Source organism: Oryctolagus cuniculus, chromosome 13, assembly GCF_051225735.1.
Source record: "Oryctolagus cuniculus isolate XC-2025 breed Fujian yellow rabbit chromosome 13, ASM5122573v1, whole genome shotgun sequence".
In the NCBI taxonomy this organism is placed as follows: Eukaryota; Metazoa; Chordata; class Mammalia; order Lagomorpha; family Leporidae; genus Oryctolagus; species Oryctolagus cuniculus.
In genome coordinates, this window is record NC_142879.1 from 46,909,288 (window position 1) to 46,921,557 (window position 12,270).

General features: G+C 43.7%; 1 long non-coding RNA gene across 2 annotated transcripts in view; it reads right to left on the reverse strand.

The window, feature by feature from the left end:
• The window catches only part of LOC127483555 (uncharacterized), a 194,712-nt gene that overhangs the window by 46,102 nt on the left and 136,340 nt on the right, over window positions 1-12,270 (reverse strand). Inside the window, exon 4 of one of the 2 annotated variants that reach the window (XR_016218940.1) lies at window positions 1,058-1,150. The exons of the other annotated variant lie outside the window; for it this stretch is intronic. This is a non-coding gene — a long non-coding RNA (uncharacterized LOC127483555). Of the gene's footprint in view, window positions 1-1,057; window positions 1,151-12,270 lie in introns of those variants that run through there. 2 annotated transcript variants of the gene reach the window in all.

A 12,270-nucleotide genomic window follows, 5' to 3' on the forward strand; every position in this document is an offset into this window, starting at 1 on the left:
TCTAAGGTAAATTCTCTAAATGGGGAATAAATAAAAGTTATGTTCAAATCTAAGCAGAAGAACTCATAATAATGTTCCCAATTGAATTCATACCCAGAATTACAGCACCAACATATCACAATGACAATTTTTACTGCTCTCCACCTTTCTCTTATCCTTGCCAACTCATGAATCAAATTGGGGTCACGTTGATAACAACCTAAATCACACTGCTTCTAGCTCTTAAGCCGCAGGACATAGAAACTCACCTCCTAAAATTTCTCTTCCAATTACCTGTGGATGGAATTGCAGTGTTTTTTTGCATAGGCAACTGTAGCTTTTTCAAACTTATTTTCCTGTCTCTTTGTCTACTCGTTAATGTCCCTGCTGTCACAGCTGCTGCGGGCAGTGCTCTGCATCTCCACTCCTGCCCAGGCTCCACAGAACCATGCACCTGTAGGAAAAGCAGCGGAACCCCCTGGGCAGACTGCAAGGACTTCAGGGATTCAGCCTGACTTGGCTCCTCACTGCATCTCACACACAGTCGAGATGCTTCCTACTGAGCATTTAGCAGAGTTGCCGTGAGCAGTGTAAATCCGGAAGCAATTACTGCAGATCGCTGCGCCTGCCTAGTGAGGAAAGCGGGCCGCCCAGGTGGCAATGTGTATAACAAGTTTGGATCTAAGAGACTAAGACAACAGATTGTGTACAGGTTTTTTGGGGGGAGGACGGAATTGAAATAGCAAGGATATGGAGCCTCCTCCCCTGGATTCCCTGTATCCATGTACTGTGTGATATAGAGCAGCGTCTTATAATCTAGGGTCTCAGCGCCTCTAGTAACACCAGCGCTTTCCTTCTAGGAGTTCAGATGGAACTGAAAGAGTGACTCAGGCATCAGAGTTATGGAGATGAAAATGTCAGCTTTAGGCCTGAGTTGGAAAGACTCATTCAGCAAGAGATCCTGCAGGTCAATTTCAGGCCCAGCTGAACTCGGAGCACTGTCCCAACAAAAGGAGGGTAGAAGGGGGAGACTCACCCTCCGTGGCCTAGCTCAGCTCCTGCACTCAGGCAAGTCACTCACCTGGAGAGCAGGTGTGGGCAGGGTGCTTTCCACCGCCAGAAGTCCCTCCACCCAGAAACCCAAGGCCCTGCTGCCACCACCTTGCAAGTTCTGGAATCAGATAAGGATCACAGACTTCCTCAGTTTTCCTCCCAAGCAAGTGCACATTTCAAGGTCACAGCCCACATGTGTCTGAGACTGAAGCCCTCATTCATTACCATAACGCTATACTGACTTGGATTGCCTGGTCTATTATAAGATTTCAATAAATATTTGCTAAAGCACTAAAATAAAAATAAATGTTCTCACCATCTTTCTTCTTTTGGACATAAATAAGTTTGGATTACTAAAGTACTGAAAACCCATGCATACTCACATGCTTTGCTAAGATTGATGTTAAAGACATGCAAATAACACTTTCTGCATTCTTCCTGCAATATATTTCAGAATTTCAAAATGAACGTTGAATTGGAAGTTTTTTCAGCTTGTGTGCCCCATAAAGCCAGAGTGCTCAAGAAATCCTCTGTCATCCATCATGGTAGTAGGTTAAGTCTGGTAGCTGAGAGCTTTAATAGTCTGCCCATTTTGGAGAGGTGATATTAACCAGGTCAAAGACTTGAGAGTACTGATCTCTTTAAAATAAACTTACACTGAGTAAGGAAATTGCACAGATATGATTGCCTCTTAGTCTGGGCATTTTCATTTTTAAAAATCAGTAACAGAATTTACAACTTCTTTTAAGAGTGACCTGAGAAGTCACAGTAAAGTGTGATGGGTAAGAAGCCAATAATGCTGGAAAAGCCATCCTTAAATTTTGTGACCAATAGCATCTCTTAGGAAGCATTCAGCTGAAGGCTTTGCAGGAGAAAATTCAACAGACTGCACCAATAACAGGAAATGTATTATCTCATTTTTTATTTTTTTTAAGATTTTATTTATTTATTTGAGAGGTAGAGTTACATACAGAAAGAGGGAGAGACAGAAGGAAAGGTCTTCCTTCCGCTGGTTCACTCCCCACATGGCTGCAACATCCAGGGCTGGGCTGATCCGAAGCCAGGGGCCAGGAGCTTCTTCTGGGTCTCCCATGTGGGTGCAGGGGCCCAAGCACCTGAGCCATCTTTTACAGCTTTCCCGGGCCATAGCAAAGAGCTGGATCAGAAGAGGAGCAGCCAGGACACAAACCAGCACCCACAAAGGATACTGGTGCCACAGGCGGAGGTTTAGCCCACTATATCATAGCACCAGCCTCTATTATCGCATTTTAAAAAAAATGATCTAAGGGCCAGTGTCGTGGATCAGCAGGTTAAGCCGCCATTTACAATACTTCTATGAGTGCCTATTTGAGAACTGGCTACTCTGCTTCCCATACAGCTTCCTGCTAATGCACCTTGGAAAGGCAATGAGTGGGTGCTGGCCTAAGTGCTTGAGACTCTGCTACCCACATGGGAGAGCCAGATGGAGTTCTTGACTCCTGGCTTTGGCCTGGCCCATCCCTGGCTGTTGCGGCCATTTGGGGAGTGAACTAGCAGATGGAAGATCTCACTCTTTCTATCTCTCCCTTTCTGTCATTCTGCTTGCATTTTATTTTTATTTGACAGGTAGAGTTATTGACAGTGAGAGAGAAAGGTCTTCCTTCTGTCGGTTCACTCCCCAGATGGCTGCTATTTCCGGCACTGTGCCAATCTGAACCAAGGAGCCAGGTGCTTTTTCCTGGTCTCCCATGCGGGTACAGGGGCACAAGCACTTGGGCCATCCTCCACTGCCCTCCCAGGCCACAGCAGAGAGCTGGACTGGAAGAGGAGCAACCAGGACTAGAACCCGGTGCCCACACGGGATGCCGGCGCCGCAGGCGGAAGATTAACCAAGTAAGCCGGACCCACTCTGCTTTTTAAACAAATAAATAAATCTTCACAGAAAGTTAAAAGGTCCAGCAGTGGGGCCCTGACAAGGTTGGTTAATTCAGTTACCTACACTGGAACCCAGTTCTTTCCACCTTTCTCTTCTACCACTCTCACTGCACTGGCTTTTATCCTCAGGCTTGTTACCTCCTGGTCACAGATGGCCACCACAGCTCCAGATAGCACATCTTCGCAAACATACAGACAGTGGAGGTAAGTAAGCCCCATTCTGACTCCTTACTAAGAAGGAGAAGGGGTGGGGGTTTGGTGCAGCGGTAGGACACCACCTGGGATGCCCACCTCCCACGTCACAATGCCTGGTTTTCAGCTCCCGTTTCTCTTCTGATTCCAGCTTCTTACTAATGTGCGTGCTGGGAGGCAGCAGGTATTAGCAGCCCAAGTCTTTGGGTCCCTATCACCCATATGGAAGACCCACATTGTGTTTTGGACTTCTGGCTTTGGACTGGCTCAGCCTTGGCCCTTGGAGGCATTTTGTGAGTAAATCAATGGATAGAATATCTATCTCTGATGGTCTCTCTCTTTCAAGTAAGTAAATACAAATAAACAATTTTTTTAAAAAAAAGAATGAAAAGAAAATACTTCCTTTATATCTTTTTTTTTTTTTTTTTTTTGACAGGCAGAGTGGACAGTGAGAGAGAGAGACAGAGAGAAAGGTCTTCCTTTGCCATTGGTTCACCCTCCAATGGCTGCCGCAGCCGGCGCACTGTGGCCGGCGCACCGCGCTGATCCGAAGCTAGGAGCCAGGTGCTCCTCCTGGTCTCCCATGGGGTGCAGGCCCAAGCACTTGGGCCATCCTCCACTGCCTTCCCAGGCCACAGCAGAGAGCTGGCCTGGAAGAGGGGCAACCGGGACAGAATCCGGCGCCCCGACCAGGACTAGAACCAGGTGTGCCGGCACCGCAGGCAGAGGATTAGCCTAGTGAGCCTCAGCACTGGCCCCTTAATATCTCATTAGTTTCATAAACAAACCCCAGAAAGAACACTGGATTTACACAGCTGACTTAGCATTAATCAGGACACATTTTCTTGGGCCATGGAAAGGCCATTACCTTGAAGCATAATATGGCCAACATCTGAGCAAAACCAGTTTGCATTTAGCAAGAAAAGGAGACTGGAAATGGCTGTTGGATAGCAAGCCAATTGAAAATGACATAGCAAAATATCATTATTGGAAAAGCTTTCAGGAGATGCCTTCAATTTCAATGTGATTAATTCTGCACACACCAGTGCAGCTAGTACATATTGTATCTCAGTGACAGTTGCCTTAGTATCGGGCGACAGTAGCAGGAGGGTATTTTGTCTGTAAATATATTGATAAAAATTCCAGTTGTTCCATCTTCGTGTTATCCAAGTCACACATTTCTGTTTCTGAGAGTTGTTGAGCTATTCCTTTGCTTTGTTGATGCACTTACGGTAGAGCAGAGCTATTAAAAATCCTTTGTAGCTCTAATTTCCTTTCCATAATTCTTACAGCTCTAGGATTTGACATTCCAATGTCTTCAAAAATATATTTTCTAAGACTAACCAATGGGTTGATTTTTACTGAGATTCTTAAAAATGTATCTAGCCTTGGAAAACCAATACTCAATTGTTCTTTCATTCATTCATTCAGCATAGACTCTTTCAGTGCCTACTATGTCCTAAACACTGCCCTAGGAGTTGGGTACTGGCAGATACAAGAGTTGTGTCCGGCCCAGTGAGGAGAATTCAGAGCGGCACACAGTGTGATGACAGTGAATTTGCTAAATGCTCCTCCAGGCAGAGGAACACAGGGTTGCGACGGCCCTCAGGAAGCAGTGGTGAATTCTGCCTTAAATACAAGAAGTCTTCTTGATGGGGCTGACATGAGGGCTAACTCCTGAAGAATGAGTAAGTAAAAGGGCACTTCAGACATAAGTAAAGCCAGAGAGCCAGGCACAGAGACAGTGGAGGTGTTGTATGTTTGAGGAAGGGGCTGACCTTTGGGGCATGGAATATTAATGGTAAACAGGTAGGCAGTGGCTGGAGAGCTGGGTACCCTTGAAGGGAATTTGAACCTTTTTCAATACAAGAGTCATTCTTCCACCCAGGATATATTGTATCCCAACTATTATTTCAGTCGTCAGTCAGCACATCTATTAAACATTTCTTATAGGTCTAGCACCAAAAACAGTTATAAGTCAAATATCCAAGATTTACTTCATCAAAATTTCCTGTTTCTTATGTCCTAATTCGTGTCTCCTTTGTCTCCTCCTTTCAATCTATAAACATTTTTCAAGTTCCTTCATTTAAAAAAAACCTCTCCTTTCATCCTACAACTTCTCAGACCAGCACTCTATCCAGCTTCTTCCCTTCACCACCACCACTTCTGAAAGACTGTTGGAAGCATGCTCTCTCCACACCTTTGTCTTTCATTAACTCCTTGTCCTATCACAATGCCTTCTCTGATAAAAATGACCAACAAAGACTCCAAATACTATTTCTCAGTTCTCACCTATTAATCAACCTGTGAGTCTCAGCACTGTCATCCATCCCTTCCCCCTTGACATTCTCTTCTGGTGAGTTCTAGAACAGGCTCTTACCCGTCCCTCCATCTGAGACCATTTCTTCTGATTTTTGCAGTCTCCTTCCTCAGTGGTTGGTGTTTTTTTTTTTTTTTTTTTTTTCCTCTTTCTTCTATTTTCTCTCTAGGTGATCTTATCTGAAGTCACAGCTTCAATTTGAGAGGCTTGACGATTCCTTAATCTATATCCCAAAACCTGACTCCACTACCAGATTAGGGACCTCTATTTCCAACCGGTTCCTGAGTGACAACCACAGAGTTCTGAAGAATTCTCTGAACGCATTTGAGGTTGGATTCATCACCTATGTCACAGCCTATTTTCCACTTACGGTACTCGATCTTCACTAATAGCACAACATGAGTTTAGAACTCTAACTATATACCAAAAGATGACTAGTTTAATTTGTCAAAATCTTGGTCATATTAGATCATAAAGTAGAGATAAAATTGTAAGGAAGTCAGGGCTGGCGCTGTGGCACAGTGGGTAAAGATGCTGCCTGCGATGTCAGTATCCCAAGTGGGCACCAGTTCAAGTCCTGGCTGCTCTGCTTCCTATCTAGCTCCCTGCTAATGTGCCTGGGAAAGCAGTGGAAGATGGCCTAAGTACTTGGGCCCCCATAACCACGTGGGAGACCTGGAAGAAGGTCATGGCTCCTGGCTTCAGCCTGGCTCAGCCTTGGTAGTTGTTGCCATTTGTGGAGTGAATCAGCAGGTGGAAGATATTCTCTCCTCCCGCCCCCGTGTGTGTGTGTGTGTGTGTGTGTTAGAGAGAGAGAGAGAGAGAGAGAGAGAGAGAGAGAGAGAGAGTCTGCCTCTCTGTAACTCTGCCTTTCAAATAAATACAATAAATCTTTTTAAAAAACCCTGATATATTAAATGTTGTTGAGGTTGTGGATGAGCTATTATTCTTACATACTGTTGTCGGGAATGTAAAATATAAGAGTCACTGTGGAAGGGCCGGCGCCGCGGCTCACTAGGCTAATCCTCCGCCTAGCGGCGCCGGCACACCGGGTTCTAGTCCCGGTCGGGGCGCCGGATTCTGTCCCGGTTGCCCCTCTTCCAGGCCAGCCCTCTGCTGTGGCCAGGGAGTGCAGTGGAGGATGGCCCAGGTGCTTGGGCCCTGCACCCCATGGGAGACCAGGAAAAAGCACCTGGCTCCTGGCTCCTGCCATCGGATCAGCGCGGTGCGCCGGCCGCAGCGCGCCGGCCGCGGCGGCCATTGGAGGGTGAACCAACGGCAAAGGAAGACCTTTCTCTCTGTCTCTCTCTCTCACTATCCACTCTGCCTGTCAAAAAAAAAAAAAAAAAAAAAAAAAAAAAAAAAAAGTCACTGTGGAAAACAGTTTAGCAGGTTCTTAAAATAGTAAACATACTACTACTCAACAATGCAGCCATTTCAATTTTAGGTATTTACCCAAGAGAAATGAAAGCCTATGTTCATAAAAAGACTTGACTTTTCATGGCAGCTTTGTTGGTAATAGGCAAAAATTGGAAACAATCCAAATGCTCATCAAGAAGTGAATAGATAACAAATTGCCATATAGCCATGTAACAAAAAGGAGCAGGCTGTCAATGGACACAACATCACCAATGAATCTCAGAATAATTATGTTCACAGAGAGATGCCAGATCCCTGCCCCCTGCCAAAAAAGTGCCCAGTACATGAGCCTAGTACACAAAATTCTAGCAAGTGGAAGCTAATCTCTGACAGAAAACAGACTACTGGTTGCCTGGAGGGAGAGGGGGTAAAAGGCAGAGATTACACAAAATGTGAAGAAAATGAGAAAGATAAAAATGTTGATTACCTTGACGTGGGTGTGGCTTCATGGGTTTACACGTATGTTGCCATTTATCAAGTGGTAGTTCATGACACTTCTACCTCAATAATGTCATGAGAAGGATAAATTTAAGACATATTCTGTCACTTCTGGATTTGGAACTTATATTAGCTAATAAAGTAAAATAATGAAAGACATTATGCAAAAAGGGCATCAGAATTAGAAATCAAATCACTTGCATTCACAAAACAGAAGCAACTGGCTTCACCATGGCTTGTGTTCTTTTTGTTGCATTTTCTTACAACCCAACAAATGGGAGCAAATTGGATAAATGACATTTTGTTTAACCCAACTAATGAGGGTCGACTGGATTAGTGCATTAGCGACAGTGACATTTCATTTAAAAGAACCAGTCCCAATAGCTGCAAAATACAAACAATTAACTCTCATATTATTCTGCTGTATGAAACAGCATCGGTACACCAAACCATTGCTTATGAAATAAGAAACCGTTGGCTTCTCAGAAGATTCAGCCCACACACCTATACCGCATGAACCAGAAGTGTCTGAAGCATTTGATTTCACAAGGGACTGGAGGCAATGAGAAGACAGCTAATGACAGTGCTAGAATGCGGCATAGGTCCTACTCTGCTATCTCCCATTTCTAAGCTCCAGGAAACATTTAGTCAGTGGATTACTAATGCTGGCAGAAAATCTACTGGCCAAAGAAAGGATTTGAAGTGACCCTAAATCATGCCCACGGATGCCTTTCCTCATGCATGGTTCTGTGACTCTTCCATCAAAATGTGAGTCCTCGGCCGGCGCCGCGGCTCATTAGGCTAATCCTCCGCCTAGCGGCGCCAGCACACCGGGTTCTAGTCCCAGTTGGGGCACCGGATTCTGTCCCGGTTGCCCCTCTTCCAGGCCAGCTCTCTACTGTGGCCAGGGAGTGCAGTGGAGGATGGCCCAAGTCCTTGGGCCCTGCACCCCATGGGAGACCAGGATAAGTACCTGGCTCCTGCCATCGGATCAGCGTGGTGCGCTGGCCACAGCGCGCTGGCCGCGGCGGCCATTGGAGGGTGAACCAACGGCAAAGGAAGACCTTTCTCTCTCACTGTCCACTCTGCCTGTCAAAAAATTAAAAAAAAAAAAAAAAAGTGAGTCCTCTTGTACCTGAGCCAGGGCAGAAGACACAAGTGGGAGCAGGAGTCCCTGTGCAACCTTGGTGCTCAGGATGGGGTAGGTAAAGCCTTCACCCTGCGAAGGGAAGCTCCTTCTGCAAGGAGGAATCCTGTAGAAGTGGAAGCCCCTGAGGGGAAGAAAGCCATCAGGACTTAGATAGGAAATTGGGTCTCTAATCAACCAGGCCTAGAGGCCGAAATGGCCCAATTCTTGGAGAAAATTGGAAATAATATCGGCAACCAAGGCAAAAGCACAGTCAAATATCTAAATATATTAAGAAGGGAAGGAAACAATTCAATGAACAGAGTTTTACCTGGAAGGAGCCACATGACAAAAGCAATCCCAAGGCAGAAGACTCTAGATCTTCAGTGGGGAAACACAGCTACGAGGACGCCTTTGATTTCTGGGGTTGGGTGGTGGGGATTCCCACAGAAAGTCTTTCACATTTTCATATTGGAGGAAAGTAGGTGGAGAACAGGAACTATTTTATCAAGATACCTGTAGAACTCATGGGCTAATTTTCATTTCTTTATATCAGAATAGAGAATTTCACTGGGATTTCTCTGTGGTGTTTGTCTATTTGAATCTGGAAACATAGTAGTCAGAAAGGAACCAAAAGGTAGTTTTACAGTTTTTAGAAGACAATACATTCCTTTCCAAACTCAGAAACACAATTTTTATATAAGAAGCTCTAATGAGGACAGAAGCCATTAGTCAAATAAATAAACAATTAGATGTGTAGTGAAAGTACCAGTTTAGGTAAACTTGCTCAGAGGCAGATGGTAGCTGATTCTTGGATACAAAGTAGAAAATAAAATTACCACCACAGCCCTTAAGCTAAGAAAATTCAGGACAAATTTAGAGCGATTCAGCAGCTTAATTATGCCTTAATGTTTCATATTCCTAATTAGCACGCTTTCCATTTCTCACAGAAGAAAAACAAAAGTTCTTTCTGCTCAGAAATGATTTCAATCTAGCAATCATTGGCTCATAAGATTAAGTGAATGTTCCCAGTTGCTCTGGTAGATTCTTAAGTTTATCAATTTGCTTCTTATTTGCTTAAATAGGTTTCTGATTGGCTTTTTTATTTTAAAAATGGATATTAATTTTAAAAGATAATTTATTTTCATGCTTTTCCTCTGAACAATGCCCTCAGATTTTGTTTCCAAAGTTTATCCAACAGATTCTAATTGCTTGAAGTTTGTTCTCGAATTCAAAATGTGCTGAGATTTAAACAAAATTAACCTTTGTGAATAGGCTATTATTGAAAGACAATGGTGGTTTACTTTCAAAGCTCACACTTGCTTCTGAGGGAATGTTCTCATTTGCACCAGATTTTCAAGTCCTACCAGCAGTCCTTATGGTTCATATAGCCATAAAGCATATGGAAACAATTTCTTAGAAGAAAGGTGGATCAGAGTCACTGATATATTTAGGCACTCATTTTCAAAATAATTATTTGCCACTTGGGCACTCTTATGTTGTTCATAGTTAAATGGGAAAAAAAAAAGTCAGCTAGCCAATGTAGGCTGAAAATCTTGAAAAAAATTGCTGCTTTGACAATGTAATAGGCCGGATGAGCCTTTCAAAAATGTCTACATCCTACTCCCAGGAACCTGGGACTATGTTAGGTTATGCGACAAAGGAGCATCAAGGTGGCAGATGGAATGAAGCTGCTAACTGGCTGGTGCTGAGTTGGAGAGATTATTCTGGTGGGTTCTTAAAAATGGAAGAGGGAGGCAGGGGAGTGGGATTCGGAGCTTTGAAGATGCTCCTTGGCAGGCCCTGCAGCTGGAGAAGGAGCCACAGGAGGCTGAAAAGGTAACGGCCTGGAGCCTCCATGAGGAGCACCACTGGCCACGGCCTCCTGAGACCCGGCTCAGACTTCAGGTCTTCCAAACCAGAAGACAATAAATCTGTGTTGTTCTAAGCCACAGAGTTTGTGATCATTTGTCAGCACAGCAATAGGAAACAAATACAAATAAGATGTGGCAGCGTCTCAAGATGCCTTGCAGCCCTAACGCCGTTCATCAAACCTGTATTTCTCTCTTCAGAAGTTGCATTGTGAGCACCTGCCGGGAGCCACACAGGGCTACAAAGAACACAAGGAGCAATGCCCCTGTCTCCTAGAAGCTTACAGTCTAGCGTGGGAAACAGACTCATAAATACAGCAAATGAAGTAACTAGTTTATGAGTTACATTTAACATACTCTATAAAGAGCACGTGCCTGTGTAACCACCTGGGCTTGCTCCTGTAAAAACACATCACTTCCATTACAACTTATCTGAGTAATGGAGACAATCTATTGTACCAATAGCTTCAGGAAATCAAGATATTCTTGAATGACATACTTGGTTATTGCTAACGAGGTCTTTGGATCTTGAACAAAAAACTCGAGCAGAGACTGAATCACCGGTTCCTAAGAGCTGTGCAAGAGTGGCCAGCACCCCACATGCTTTGGGACATGGCATCTAATTGGTAAGCTGGGATCAATCAGTTCCCCTCGGAGGCAATTTTAGCTGCAGGTGAAACTGTAAAGTAAGGCAGCTTTTTCATTCTTTTCAAAAACGTTCTTTCCTATTCTTACCTGTTAATTTACGCAGAAATCCTCTTTTTAAAAAACATTTATTTATTTATTTACTTGAAAGGCAGAGTTACAGAGAAGCAGAGGCAAAGAGAGAGAGGTTTCTATCCGCTTGTTCACTCCCCACATGGTTATAACAGTTGGAGCTGCACCAATCCGAAGCCAGGAGCCTGGAGCTTCCTCCAGAGTGCAGGGTGCAGGGGCCCAAGAACTTGGGCCATCTTCTACTGCTTTCCCAGAACATAGCAGAGAACTAGATCAGAAGTGGAGAAGCTGGGACTCGAACCGTCACCCATTTGGGATAGTGGCACTGCCTGTGGCAGTTTTACCCACTATACCCCTGCGCCAGCCCCCAGAAATTCTCTTTAACTCTTGGTTTCTCACCTACTTTCTTCACTGTGGTGAAGTCTTATCCAAGAGTAATTAGCACTCAGGGTCACTGATTTGATAAGTTAAACCTTCACAGCAATTAGAGCTGACCAATACAGGATTCCTACCAAAGGCATTAGTTACAGCAGGTGTAATATCAGGTACTGTGAAGAGGGGTGGGGGACAGGGAAGCAGGGAGAGCTAGGTACAAAGTTTGAATCAAACCTCAAAGACTATTAGGTAATTCTAAGGCTCAGTATCCCAGTCAGAGCTACCAAAAGATTGTAGCACAAAGCAATGCAAATTACAATTCAATAAAACAATATATGAAAAAATAATAAAACAATACGTATGTGTGTTGAAAAGTAAAATACATTGACAGGCTAATAATCATAGCAATTCTAAAGATGGGGAAAAATAAATTGACAGGTGATGTACACACAAAAGATAATAAGATAATTACTGATGTGTTTTAGGGCAGTGAACTGACATATGACTCAAGCACTTTGGAGTGACAAATACTCTGAAGAAAGTGTCTCAGCCTGTGGCTAAGTTTAGAAGAATTATTCTCAACATCAATTAACACAATTTTCTGTTTCCTTTTCACCAACCGATTTGGAAATTATGCTCATTAAATTACTTTCAACTCCATAATCAATATAGTTGAAAATGTAGGCTTCTATAATTATAGTAATGCATCCAAGATTTTTTAAAAATGCTTTTTTCCTCTGAGTTGCGCAGTGACCTTAGAAATAATTTCCTATGCAGAAGACAAAATATTTGCTTTTCATAGAACTAAATAACTTGATAAATAATTCATCGGATCATTGTTAATTTTATACATTATCACATCACTA